Source organism: Chiloscyllium punctatum, chromosome 3, assembly GCF_047496795.1.
Source record: "Chiloscyllium punctatum isolate Juve2018m chromosome 3, sChiPun1.3, whole genome shotgun sequence".
Classification (NCBI taxonomy): Eukaryota; Metazoa; Chordata; class Chondrichthyes; order Orectolobiformes; family Hemiscylliidae; genus Chiloscyllium; species Chiloscyllium punctatum.
The window spans coordinates 17,660,752-17,673,787 of NC_092741.1; the positions used below are offsets into that span (position 1 = coordinate 17,660,752).

Here is a 13,036-nt window from a genome sequence, read left to right on the forward strand (position 1 = left end):
AGTTCTGCTTACCTAGCGTGGCTCATCAGGGTTTGGCATTCCACACTAGTAACTTTATTTCAGTTGGAGCAGTGGCAGGTGTATTGCTACCGTGCCACAATGAGCCCAGGGAGGGGGAAAATCAGCTGATGTTCCTCAGATCCAATACCTGCAACCAGGAAATCTGTGTGCATAACTGTTGCAGGACTGGATTTAGCAAACTGCCTTAGATGGTTAAATATCTTAATAAAAATGATTTAATAAAGTCATATTTAATTCAATCCATCTGCACAATTTAATTGAAATTATATCATTCTTTCCTAGATATTAAACAAATATAGATCATTTTTAGTTTAATATCTTAATGACAAAATTGTGCTATAATTATGCATTTGTGTTTAAAAATCAATTCTAATGTAAAAACAGCTCAATATGGGTGGTATTGATATTAACAGGGAAAGGCAAGGTAGATAAAGTCAAAATATTTCGCTGGTTGGGGATTCTAAAACTAGGGGGCACACTCGAAAATGTAGGACCAGACCATTCAAAAGAGATGTTAGAAAGCACTTCTACACACAAGGGACGGCAGAAGTTTGGAACTCTTTTCCACAAAGAGCAGTTAATATTAGATTAGTTGTTAATTTAAATTTGAGATAGATGATTTTTTTGTAAGCAAAGGCATTAAGTGATATAGGCCAAAGGTATATACCACAAATCAGCCATGCTTTCACTGAATGACATAACAGGTTGAAGGGACTGAATTGTCTATTTCTGTTCCTATGTTTCTATGCTGAAATGTATAGTTTATACGGGGTAGACCGATAACATTTTTATTCTTATGTTTATTAATCTCTGAACTTCCTCTGGGATTACATTTCTGCTTCCGATTCTGGTCACTGGTGCATCCCACAGATCGGTACCTTCAGTTGATTAATCTCAACTTCTTTAAACCGTTCACCCCCTCTCTTCCTATAAATCCTCAAATCATGCCTCCGACCAAATTTTTCTCCACCTGCTCTATTATGACTTGGGTGCCAATTTTTTTTTGTTTGGGACTAGTATAAAAAAGTTTTTTTTGTACTAATTCCCGAAAAGCTGGGCAGAGTTTAGGAGGAAAAAGGATCACGTAAGGCTGATTCATGTACGAGAAGCTGTTCTGCGACTCTGGCTGTAATATTCCAATGACAGAAAATGATGCGCAAGATTGATGCTTAGCCAGTTTGAGTCTTCATTGTATCAGCAACTTTTTTCTGAGTTTTCACCGCTGAAAGTAATTGACTGAGACGTGACCTCGTAGTAACACTTCAAAAAGTCGACTGAAATAGAGAATATACGTCCAGAACAAATTAAACCACCGCAACGTGAAGGGTGCAAAAGTTGGATAACGGAACAGGAAAGTCATATTTCTGGATAGTCAACAAAGATGAATGAAATGACCTGCCTCGCTCTTGTCAAAGCTCGGACTGTGCTGTGAAAACATGCAACTTGTGTTAGTGCGTGTCGCCAGCAGTTACATTTGCAGGCTCTCCGGCCTTGCTGCTGAACACTCGCTGCTGTTTACTAAGACGTTATTTAATATTGGCGTGTGCCAATTAAAATTGCTTCACACGGCCAAGGTGGAACACAGCCCTTGGATGAAAAACAAAGCGCTGGAGAAATTGTTCGGAGCCGTTTGTGCTGGACATTGACCCTGCACATGGGGGTAAAAAAACAATGACTAGGTTAGAGTGGTGCTGGACATTGACCCTGCACAGGGGGGTAAAAAAACAATGACTAGGTTAGAGTGGTGCTGGACATTGACCCTGCACATGGGGGTAAAAAAACAATGACTAGGTTAGAGTGGTGCTGGACATTGACCCTGCACAGGGGGTAAAAAAAACAGTGACTAGGTTAGAGTGGTGCTGGACATTGACCCTTCACAGGGGGTAAAAAACAATGACTAGGTTAGAGTGGTGCTGGACATTGACCCTGCACATGGGGGTAAAAAAAACAGTGACTAGGTTAGAGTGGTGCTGGACATTGACCCTTCACAGGGGGTAAAAAACAATGACTAGGTTAGAGTGGTGCTGGACATTGACCCTGCACATGGGGGTAAAAAAACAATGACTAGGTTAGAGTGGTGCTGGACATTGACCCTGCACAGGGGGGTAAAAAAACAATGACTAGGTTAGAGTGGTGCTGGACATTGACCCTGCACAGGGGGGTGAAAAAACAATGACTAGGTTAGAGTGGTGCTGGACATTGACCCTGCACAGGGGGGTAAAAAAACAATGACTAGGTTAGAGTGGTGCTGGACATTGACCCTTCACAGGGGGTAAAAAAACAATGACTAGGTTAGAGTGGTGCTGGACATTGACCCTTCACAGGGGGTTAAAAAAAAACAATGACTAGGTTAGAGTGGTGCTGGACATTGACCCTTCACAGGGGGTAAAAAAACAATGACTAGGTTAGAGTGGTGCTGGACATTGACCCTGCACAGGGGGTAAAAAAACAATGACTAGGTTAGAGTGGTGCTGGACATTGACCCTGCACAGGGGGGTAAAAAAATAACAACCCCTAGGTTAGAGTGGTGCTGGACATTGACCCTGCACAGGGGGGTAAAAAAATAACAATGACTAGGTTAGAGTGGTGCTGGACATTGACCCTTCACAGGGGGGTAAAAAAACAATGACTAGGTTAGAGTGGTGCTGGACATTGACCCTTCACAGGGGGTAAAAAAACAATGACTAGGTTAGAGTGGTGCTGGACATTGACCCTGCACAGGGGGTAAAAAAACAATGACTAGGTTAGAGTGGTGCTGGACATTGACCCTGCACAGGGGGGTAAAAAAATAACAACCCCTAGGTTAGAGTGGTGCTGGACATTGACCCTGCACAGGGGGGTAAAAAAATAACAATGACTAGGTTAGAGTGGTGCTGGACATTGACCCTTCACAGGGGGGTAAAAAAACAATGACTAGGTTAGAGTGGTGCTGGACATTGACCCTGCACAGGGGGGTAAAAAAACAATGACTAGGTTAGAGTGGTGCTGGACATTGACCCTGCACATGGGGGTAAAAAAACAATGACTAGGTTAGAGTGGTGCTGGACATTGACCCTGCACAGGGGGTAAAAAAAACAGTGACTAGGTTAGAGTGGTGCTGGACATTGACCCTTCACAGGGGGTAAAAAACAATGACTAGGTTAGAGTGGTGCTGGACATTGACCCTGCACATGGGGGTAAAAAAACAATGACTAGGTTAGAGTGGTGCTGGACATTGACCCTGCACAGGGGGTAAAAAAAACAATGACTAGGTTAGAGTGGTGCTGGACATTGACCCTTCACAGGGGGTAAAAAACAATGACTAGGTTAGAGTGGTGCTGGACATTGACCCTGCACATGGGGGTAAAAAAACAATGACTAGGTTAGAGTGGTGCTGGACATTGACCCTTCACAGGGGGGTAAAAAACAATGGCTAGGTTAGAGTGGTGCTGGACATTGACCCTGCACAGGGGGGTAAAAAAACAATGACTAGGTTAGAGTGGTGCTGGACATTGACCCTGCACAGGGGGGTAAAAAAACAATGACTAGGTTAGAGTGGTGCTGGACATTGACCCTTCACAGGGGGTTAAAAAAAAACAATGACTAGGTTAGAGTGGTGCTGGACATTGACCCTTCACAGGGGGTAAAAAAACAATGACTAGGTTAGAGTGGTGCTGGACATTGACCCTGCACAGGGGGTAAAAAAACAATGACTAGGTTAGAGTGGTGCTGGACATTGACCCTGCACAGGGGGGTAAAAAAATAACAACCCCTAGGTTAGAGTGGTGCTGGACATTGACCCTTCACAGGGGGTAAAAAAACAATGACTAGGTTAGAGTGGTGCTGGACATTGACCCTTCACAGGGGGTTAAAAAAAAACAATGACTAGGTTAGAGTGGTGCTGGACATTGACCCTTCACAGGGGGTAAAAAAACAATGACTAGGTTAGAGTGGTGCTGGACATTGACCCTGCACAGGGGGTAAAAAAACAATGACTAGGTTAGAGTGGTGCTGGACATTGACCCTGCACAGGGGGATAAAAAAACAATGACTAGGTTAGAGTGGTGCTGGACATTGACCCTGCACAGGGGGTAAAAAAACAATGACTAGGTTAGAGTGGTGCTGGACATTGACCCTGCACAGGGGGGTAAAAAAATAACAATGACTAGGTTAGAGTGGTGCTGGAAGAGCACAGCAGTTCAGGCAGCGTCCGAAATCGGGCAGAAGCCCTTCATCAGGAATAAAAGGGCTACCAGACCTGCTAAGCTTCTCCAACACCACCTTCGTGTTTCAAATCCCAGCCACCTGAGGGGCTTTGCTTTTGTAACATGACTTCTTAACTTCTGTTTTCAGCTATTGCACGGATTAGCACACCCTCCAAACTAACACTTTAACGCGACAGAACCCCAGAGAGGGAGAAACATTTAAAAAAAAATCGACAGATAACTCAACTAGAGTGAAGACTTTTGGCTTTTGGAGGAGCAGTTTCAAAGTGTGTGTGTGTGGGGGGGGGGGGGGGGGGTGTCGATTTTCATCAAGCTCAAAGGAATGCTTGCTGCCGATTTGGAATACTTCCTTAAAGACAGAAATAGAGAAAAAAAAAACACAAGCTTGCAGTTTTCATTTCACGGTCACATCAAGCAATTGGAATGACAAAACAAAATATAAAAAAAAACGGAGGTACTTGCACGTGGAAGACCCCCGACGAGGATGGGATTCGAACCCACGCGTGCAGAGCACAATGGATTAGCAGTCCATCGCCTTAACCACTCGGCCACCTCGTCCTACAGCCCGACACCGGCCGACTATTCCTCCTACAGTGACTAACCGAGCGGCTGGCCGACACTGCAATCCTTTCGGTGTTTGATCCAGGGGCCTCAGGGCTCTGACAGCAACACTATCCCTACATTTAGATCAGGCAGCACGGGTTCAAACCCCACCGACGCCGATGTGTACGAACATTCCCCGAGCAGGCACTTCCCGCTCCGGTTATTTATTTATAACTGATCGACTGGTTTTATTTATTTCTATAACATTTCAATGAAGGGGCGGCCCGTCACCTCAGCTTGAAGCAGCAGGCGCAAAGGGCGTCTCGATTCCGAACGAAACAAAAGTTGCTCGAGCACCCAGACCGGGCGACGGTAACGGGACCTTCCTCACGTGGAAGCTTCTGGATGGTGACAGGCTGCCCCGGCACGCGGTGAGGGGCGGGGCATGCGGCGGGGGGGGGGGCGGGAAAGGTGTGGGGATGGGGGCGGGTCAGATCGGGTAGGGGAGGGGCGGGGTCACGGTGACTGGGGCGGAGCAGGTAAGACGGGGAGGCTGGCCTCCAGCTGCAGACCTCAAGCTCCCATTGGCTACATGGCCTGCCGGTTGCTTCCATCTAATTAATCCAGGTCGCTGTCACTCACTTCGGAAGGCGCATCATCATCATCATCTTCTTCAAGTTCGGTTGTCGCATCGACGCGAGAAGGTGAGAAGAGTTGAGCAGTCACATCAAACCAGGATTGGTCAAAAGTCGCCCGACAAGGGAAGGTCTCGCTTACCATTGGTGGATGCCGCGGTCAATCAAAGTGTGGGGGCGGGGTATTGAGGAATTTGGCGATGGAGGGGGGCAGGACTTGGACGGGGGCGGTCCTCTGGCGCCCGCCGTCGCGCCAAGGACCAATCGGAACCAAACAGCGGCACGGACGGCTTCCTCGAGTGGACAGGGAAGCTGTCAGTCATGGGTAACCCCGCCTCCTCTCACGTTCTTGTTTGGTGAGAGGGGTTGGTCGCTGCCAGCGAGGGCGACTTGAGTGAAACGTCAACACGAAGGTTGAGTGGCTGGCGGGCGGCGGCGGCGGCAGCGGCACTGTCCTGGTGGCCGTTGTCCTGCACCGCCTACTGTCTCGATGGTGTCGGCGGCGGGTGGCGTGGAGGAGGAGGAGGAGGTGGTGGGGGGGTAGGTGAATTGTTGGTGTAAACACAGATCTCACTCACAGGATTGAAGAAGAAAGAGAGACTTGAGAGAAACTGTGTGTGACTGAGAATCTCAGCGACCATTCCCCTCCTCAGGTATGTCTCTGAGAGAAACACTTGCAGCTCTGCAACTTTTCCGTTCACATCATCTGAAGGAAAGGGGCGATGAAAGTTCGGTCGGTGCCTGTCGGTGGCCTTTGCGCCCAGTGACTGACTGATCTGTGCAGATTTCAAACCAGGCCTTGAATTGCAGTTTGAGGTTTTAAAGAAAAAACTTAGCAAACTATAGATCGTCCCCGCGTCGTGCTGTGTGTTAACTTAATGAAACCAGGCTGCACGCTCCTGCATCAAGTTTCAATGTTTCCCACATTAACTATGAACGAAGCGCAGATTTTGTTGCTATGGGACCAGTATGGAAACAACTCCGAAGTGTTGGGAGTCCAAGTGAACCGATCTTAGCTGCTCATTCTCCACATTTGTCACGACAAGTTCACGTTTTGTAAGCAATGAGGTTTGAAGTAAAGCAGTACGATGTCAGCCACGAACTTTAAAATGTGTAATTCTTGATTCGTGCAGTGCACTTTGGCTTTTAAAATAGCATTTCACCAGATCAGAGGTTAAAAATGATTGTCAGCGCTACAGATGTCCATCTGAATGGATGCAGTTTTTGTGGCAAGGTCAGATAAATATTGCTTAGAAGAAATTCGGCTTACCCGTTATAGTGATATTGTTGTGTATCATAGTAACGTAGATCAGGAGAAAGCCATTAGTCTATATAACTTATTGTTCCAAACCTCGCTTGGAGTTAATGCTTGAAAATGGATTTTATCTCATTTTCGAAATGAATGTCAGCATGTAGCATTAAATGTGTTTAATTGCAGAGTAAGATTCTGGCTATTGAGTTCCAAGTATCAGCATTTCTTGCTGCATTACCACCACATTTTAAGTTCCCACACTAGACATCCTGTCGTGCTTCCGAGTCAGTCTTGTATAATAGGCAGGGGTTCAGATTGTTCAAAATCATCACGTGTAGGATCCTTGTAGATCCCATAGATTAGAGGAGGAGTTATCCCGTAGTTTTAAAGTGGAATCTAAGCCACCATTCTGAGATTTGAGGCATCACTTAAATTGCTGTATTGTTTCATCACCCTCTATACTGAGATTTTCACGAAGATGCACTCTTTGATTTTTTTTATTTCTCTTTAAATTAGTAAAATGTATCTGTCATGGCTATTGCAAATGGGCTCTTTATAAACTAAGCATTAACCTAGATTCAAAAACTCTGAGGATAATTTTGATTTTGTCACAATCTTTAACTCATTGTCAGTTAGTTTGGGATTGAACTTTTCATTCACCATGTGTCAGGAAGCAGTAGTACCCAAGGAAAAATGGAAGTCTAGAAAATTTCTATTATTAGAACTTCTGTCTGAAGAAGCCTCTGTAGGTTGATCGTTAAATTATACGATTTGTATGGGAAACATATGTTTAAGTTTTTAAAGAGTTCGTGTCTGACAAATAATCAGCTCAGATTCTAAACTATTTTAAGAAAGTAATTTGAAAGCAAATTATAGTAAGAGTCTTGTGTATCCTAAATGATACATAACATTGTGGTTTATATTTCCTGGGGCAGAGATGGGCGAATTGATACTTTTAGTTCCTAGTTTTAGTAATTGTGCTGGTTTGTGATATGAAGATACCTTAGCTTTTTTTAATAGTAATTCAGTGGATTGGAAATATTATCTTTTTATTTATTTACTTGGGATAAGGAAGCTGAGAGTGTGGGAAGTTCCACCCTGAGTTCTTTATTATTGTTTGGCCAGGCTGCCTGGAGCCAGATTGAGAGAACATATAGTAATATACGTCACTGAAGTAGGGTCTCAGTCGTTCCTTATTTAGGAGAATTTGAAAAGATTCCTTAATCTATTTAAGCTAATGTCTAACTTTTATCTTGTTAAAAGACAAATGGCTTCTATATTTTTCAGAAAATTTCTTTGCTTCCTGAATTGTAGCAATCGTTTTTCTTGAGTCTAACAACTTTTATGATCATAATGTTAAAGGAAACCATTCATATTCCAAAAGCATCTTGAAAACCTTCTGGTGAGAATTAAAACAGGTGAAATTTGACTGTAGGAAACACAGCTGAAAATGTGTTGCTGGAAAAGCGCAGCAGGTCAGGCAGCATCCAAGGAGCAGGAGAATCGATGTTTCGGGCATCAGCCCTTCTTCAGGAAGAAGGGCTGATGCCCGCAACATCGATTCTCCTGCTCCTTGGATGCTGCCTGACCTGCTGCGCTTTTCCAGCAACACATTTTCAGCTCTGATCTCCAGCATCTGCAGTCCTCACTTTCTCCCTGTAGGAAACACATTCATAATAAACGAATTTCAACGTGTGATTTCCAATTATCTGACACTAATGACGTATAAACAACTAAACTTCTATCCAACACTTCAGTAACTCCAGCTTTTTCCTTCTGGCTCAGCTTTCTTGAAATTTTACCTGGGTGGTGTCTTGGTACATTATGTAGAGTTACATGGCCTCTTTCTGTGCTGTAACCTCTTATTTGGTCCAACTGGTCTGTGAGAGAGTGTGTACATTTCATGTGAATCTCCACCCACCTTTCATCTCACTGTACCATAATATCTTCTAATGCTTTATCCCTCATACGTACCTGGATTCCCCTTAAAGATATCGGTGCTGTTCACTTGAACCCATCAAGTTCCAAGTTCTCATCACCGTCTGGGTAAAATCACTTCATTGTAAGAGATTATGCTAATAGCGTTAGGGACAAGGCGTAGAAGAAAGCTTGAACACAGCAAAAATATTAACTGTGTGAATGGTCTGCTTTGGTTCTCTACATGATTGAGGCTTCACATCAATATTCATAGACTTGTGAAAATTGGTGGGGTATTGAACTGTTTGGACACTTTCTAGATTAATAAAGGGAGAGGGAGCTTGTGACTTCTTGAAAAATAAGGTCAGTAATTTAATGAATGTTCTGATCCACCTGCTAAGTACAAAAACTCAGAAACTTTTGGGAAAAAAATCAAGCAAATCTTTTGAAGAGATAAGAAATAGGGTTTTTTTTTATTGCTCTAAATTGATGGAAAACCTGGGGCTCCTCTGCTGATTGTTATTTATCAATTCTTTCAGATCTTAATTTTCTATTTCAAAAGTCCAGAAAATCAGAGGAAGAAAATCTCCAAAACTTGCTGTGAACCTGCAAGTCTCTCCCTCTCTCTTCCTGTTGAAGTAATTAGGAATCTGATAAACTTGCTATATCTCAGCTTTTTAACAACCTTGTAAATCCTGAGAAGTTGAAGTGTGGCTCCTTACTAGAATTAGCAAATCCCGACAGTATGGAAGCAGACCTTTTGGCTCATCGAGTCCACACCCAGAGCATCCCACCCAGACGCATCCCATCCCTGTATCCCTGCATTTCCCATGAGTAATCCACCTAACCTACACATCAGTGGACACTATGGTCGATTTACCATGGCCAGTCCACCTAACCTGCACGTCTTTGCACTGGGGAAGGAAGCCCTGCAGGGGATACGCATACTCCTCACAGAAAGTGGGAATCAAACCTGGTTTCCTGGTGCTGTGCAGCAGTAGTACTAACAACTGAGCCACCATACTGCCCAAGTTTGATTTTTCTAAGTTTGATTGTTTGGAAAATCTTCTATTGGTCTTCATTCGTCAGCAATCTGATTTCATCAAGAAAAAAACCTCTGAGAATTTGAGAGATTCTATCTTTGTCTTTCAGATCATTGGCCAGTAAAGCTCTTTTTCCTTTTACTCTTTTTTTTTCAAAATATCACCTCTGCAGAATCTTTGTTGTTTATAATGCTATGTAACTGTGTTTGTGGTGGGATTAAAAGGGATTTTGTTCTAATTCTGGGTTGTATCTTAGATTTTAACCAGTTCTGTTACTGATTTTTAGAAATGTGTTTTGTTTTATAATAGTTTACTTTTGAGTTCATTTAAAAAGCCAGGTGAAAGTTTCCTTTATTCTGGATAGCAATAAAGAAGGGAATCAATTGGCCATTTTAGTAATTGAATCAAAATGTTTGTATATTGGTGCGACTGGTGAAGTAGAGGGGCCACTGCAATCTTCCCATCGCAGTCATAACAACATACAATTCAATCCTTTTACATTGTAAACCCTACATGAATGTCATGGCATAATTCTTAGATATCTTGAATCGTGCATTGCTATCTTCTTTCACCTCTTTGGTTTAATTAGCCTTGGTTGAAACTGGAAATTCAATGAGGGAAGAATAAGATTTCAATATCATTGTCTTCATTGATATCACTGAGTATGTAATGAAATGTAAATCTGAATGTACAGTAAAGTGTTCTCATCAGAAGGTCATAGAAAATGTTAAACACAATATAGTGTTGTATGATAAACAGAGTTTTTGATTGGTTTCTTATTTCCCCCACAGCCAATACAAACCTGACCACAAAGTAAGAGATGCTTAGTGAACTAATAATAACTGTACTGCAAGCTGTCCCGTTTTAAATTCATCATCCTTGGGTAGCTTAGCTTTTAAATGTAAACAGAATGTCTAATTTACAGACGACTTCTGTCTGTTCATTTTACTTTTGAGATGCCTATGAAAACTCCCCAGATACTGTACAAGTATACTGTAAATAACTTGAGTTGTGAAGATTCTTTGTTGTTATTCGCACAGTAGCACATAAAGAATATTATAATGGTGAGGTTTAAAACTACTGCTGATTGGGTGAATATAGTTCTGATGAGAGGTTCAGGAACCAGGTGACTACAACCCTGTATGTGTATGTGGACCAATGTCCTTGTCTGTCATTGTGGAAACATCATTGCTCCCTGTGTTGAGTGCGCTCAGTCACCATATGTTTATACTTGGCCCGCAATGTTGGATGGCTATTAGTGATAATGTAATTGATTATTGCATGGCCATAACCTGTAAAGAAGAGGAAGAGAAATCCACTGACAGTTGACTTTTCTGTCTCATTAAGCCAACAAATGGTGACTAACTTTTCTTCTACTTTTAAATGTCACCTTGTTTCTTCTTTCTCAAGAAAGAGCTTGAACTTTGAGTCACAGAGCTGTACAACACAGAAACAGACCCTTCAATCCAACTCGTTCTTATCAACTAGATATCCTGAATTAATCCAGTCCTATTTGCCAGTATTTCGCCGATAACGCTCAAATCCTTCCTATTCATGTACCCATTCAGATGCCTTTTAAATGTTGTAATTGTACTAGCATTCACCACTTCCTCCAGTAGCTCATTCCATACATGCAGCACCCTCTGTGTGAAAAAGCTGGCCCCTTAGATCCCTTTTAAATCTTTCCCCCCTTCGCTTAAAGCTGTGCCCTCTAGTTTTGGACTCTTTGGCTCTCATGATTTTATAACCCTCTATAAGGTCACCCCTCAGCCTTCTACAATCCAGGGAAAATAGCCCCAGCCTATTCAGCCTCTCTCAATAGCTCAAACCCTCCAACCCTGGCAACATTCTTGTAAAGCTTTCCTAAACCCTTTCAAGCTTTCCTATAGTAAGGAGACCAGAATTGAACGAAGTATTCCAAAAATTGCCTCAGCTATGTCATGTACAGCCACAACATCATGTCCTAACTTTTATGCTAAATGCACCGACCAATAAAGGAAAGTGTACCAATAAAGGTAAGCATACCAAATGCCACCTTCACTATCCTGTCTGCCTACAATTCCACTTTCAAGGAGCTATGAAATTGCATTCCAAGGTCTCTTTGTTCAGCAACACTCCCTAGGACCTTACCATTAAGTGTATAAGACCTGCTAAGATTTGCTTTCCCAAAATGCAGCACACCACATTTATCGAGATGACAAAACCTGTAAACCTGCGGCTGTAAGGATGCTATATCAAATATTGTATTCACTTGCTTTCTAGTGGCTGCAGGTTCACAAAATTTAACCTAAGTTGTTGGTCAGCTTAAACCACTTAAACACTTCTCCTCTTCTGCCCTGTATATTCCAGCCCTTGATTCACAAGATCCACCTACTGTATCTTAGTCCTCTTCCTTAATTCTGTGTAATTAAATGAGCTTGGTCTAACACTACCACCTATCCACTATGATACAACCTTAATTTACTTGCACATATCTCCTTCCAGATGATTTTCTATAATGGTGTCAGTTCCTACGCTTCAAAGCTCTCCCCAAGTTCGCTATTTATATATTCTCTTTGACTCTGTACCTATGAATAACATTGCAATCTTATGTGTCTGCTGATAATATGCTACTATGCTTTTCTGCCATTGCTAGACACCTCTCAGCAACCACAGTGGTATGTAAATATTAATATTAAAACCTTTTTTAAGTTGTTCATGGGATATCAGTACCACTGACAAAGCCAGTATTTATTGTCCATCTCTAATTGCTCTTGATGCAAGCGAGCCACCTTTTCGAGCATTATTATTTCTTATCCAATCCTGTATATCCCTTCACATCCAGAATTCTCAGCACTCAGTTCCACCCTTCACTTTTTATGGGAACATTTTGCCCTTGCATTCTCACAATGATCCCTTTACCTTACTACTATTAAAATTGGCCTTCCCCGAATTCAGAACCTTTATTTCTAGACCATCTTTGACCTGAACTATAATTACCTGAAATCTTAATGAATTATGGGTACAATTAACATAATTTACTTTGATTACTTACACTGTGGAAACAGGCCCTTTGGCCCAACAAGTCCACACCAACTTGCCAAAGCGCACCCACCCCCCTACGTTTACCCCTGCACCTAACACTGTGGGCAATTTAGCATGGCCAATTCACCTAACCTGCACATTTTTGGACTGTGGGAGGAAACCGGAGCATCTGGAGGAAACCCACGCAGAGAATGTGCAAACTCCACACAGAGTCACCTGAGGCGGAAATTGAACCCGGGTCTTTGGTGCTGTGAGGTAGCAGTGCTGCCACAATGCTCCCCCATTGCCATATCTACCACTTGCCTGGCTTTGATCCATAAAATTAGGTCCAGCATGGCCCCCCCCCCCATTTGGAGGACTTTGTGTATTTGCATAGAAAGCCCTTCTTGGATACAT

The 13,036-nt window shown here is 42.9% G+C and overlaps 1 protein-coding gene and 1 non-coding gene across 8 annotated transcripts in view; one reads left to right on the forward strand and one right to left on the reverse strand.

Moving 5' to 3' along the window:
• Positions 1-4,702: 4,702 nt before the first annotated feature.
• On the reverse strand, positions 4,703-4,784 carry trnas-gcu (transfer RNA serine (anticodon GCU)). The gene has a single exon. It is a non-coding gene; the product is annotated as a tRNA-Ser (tRNA).
• An 891-nt stretch (positions 4,785-5,675) lies between these two features.
• The window catches only part of disp1 (dispatched homolog 1 (Drosophila)), a 360,881-nt gene continuing 353,520 nt past the window's right edge, over positions 5,676-13,036 (forward strand). For 3 of the 7 annotated variants that reach the window (XM_072550729.1, XM_072550730.1, XM_072550732.1), the window contains exon 1: positions 5,676-6,057. The gene's annotated coding sequence lies outside the window, so the exon portion shown is untranslated. The remainder of the gene's footprint in view (positions 6,058-13,036) is intronic. The other 4 variants (XM_072550725.1, XM_072550727.1, XM_072550723.1 and 1 more) reach the window with 2 other exon arrangements.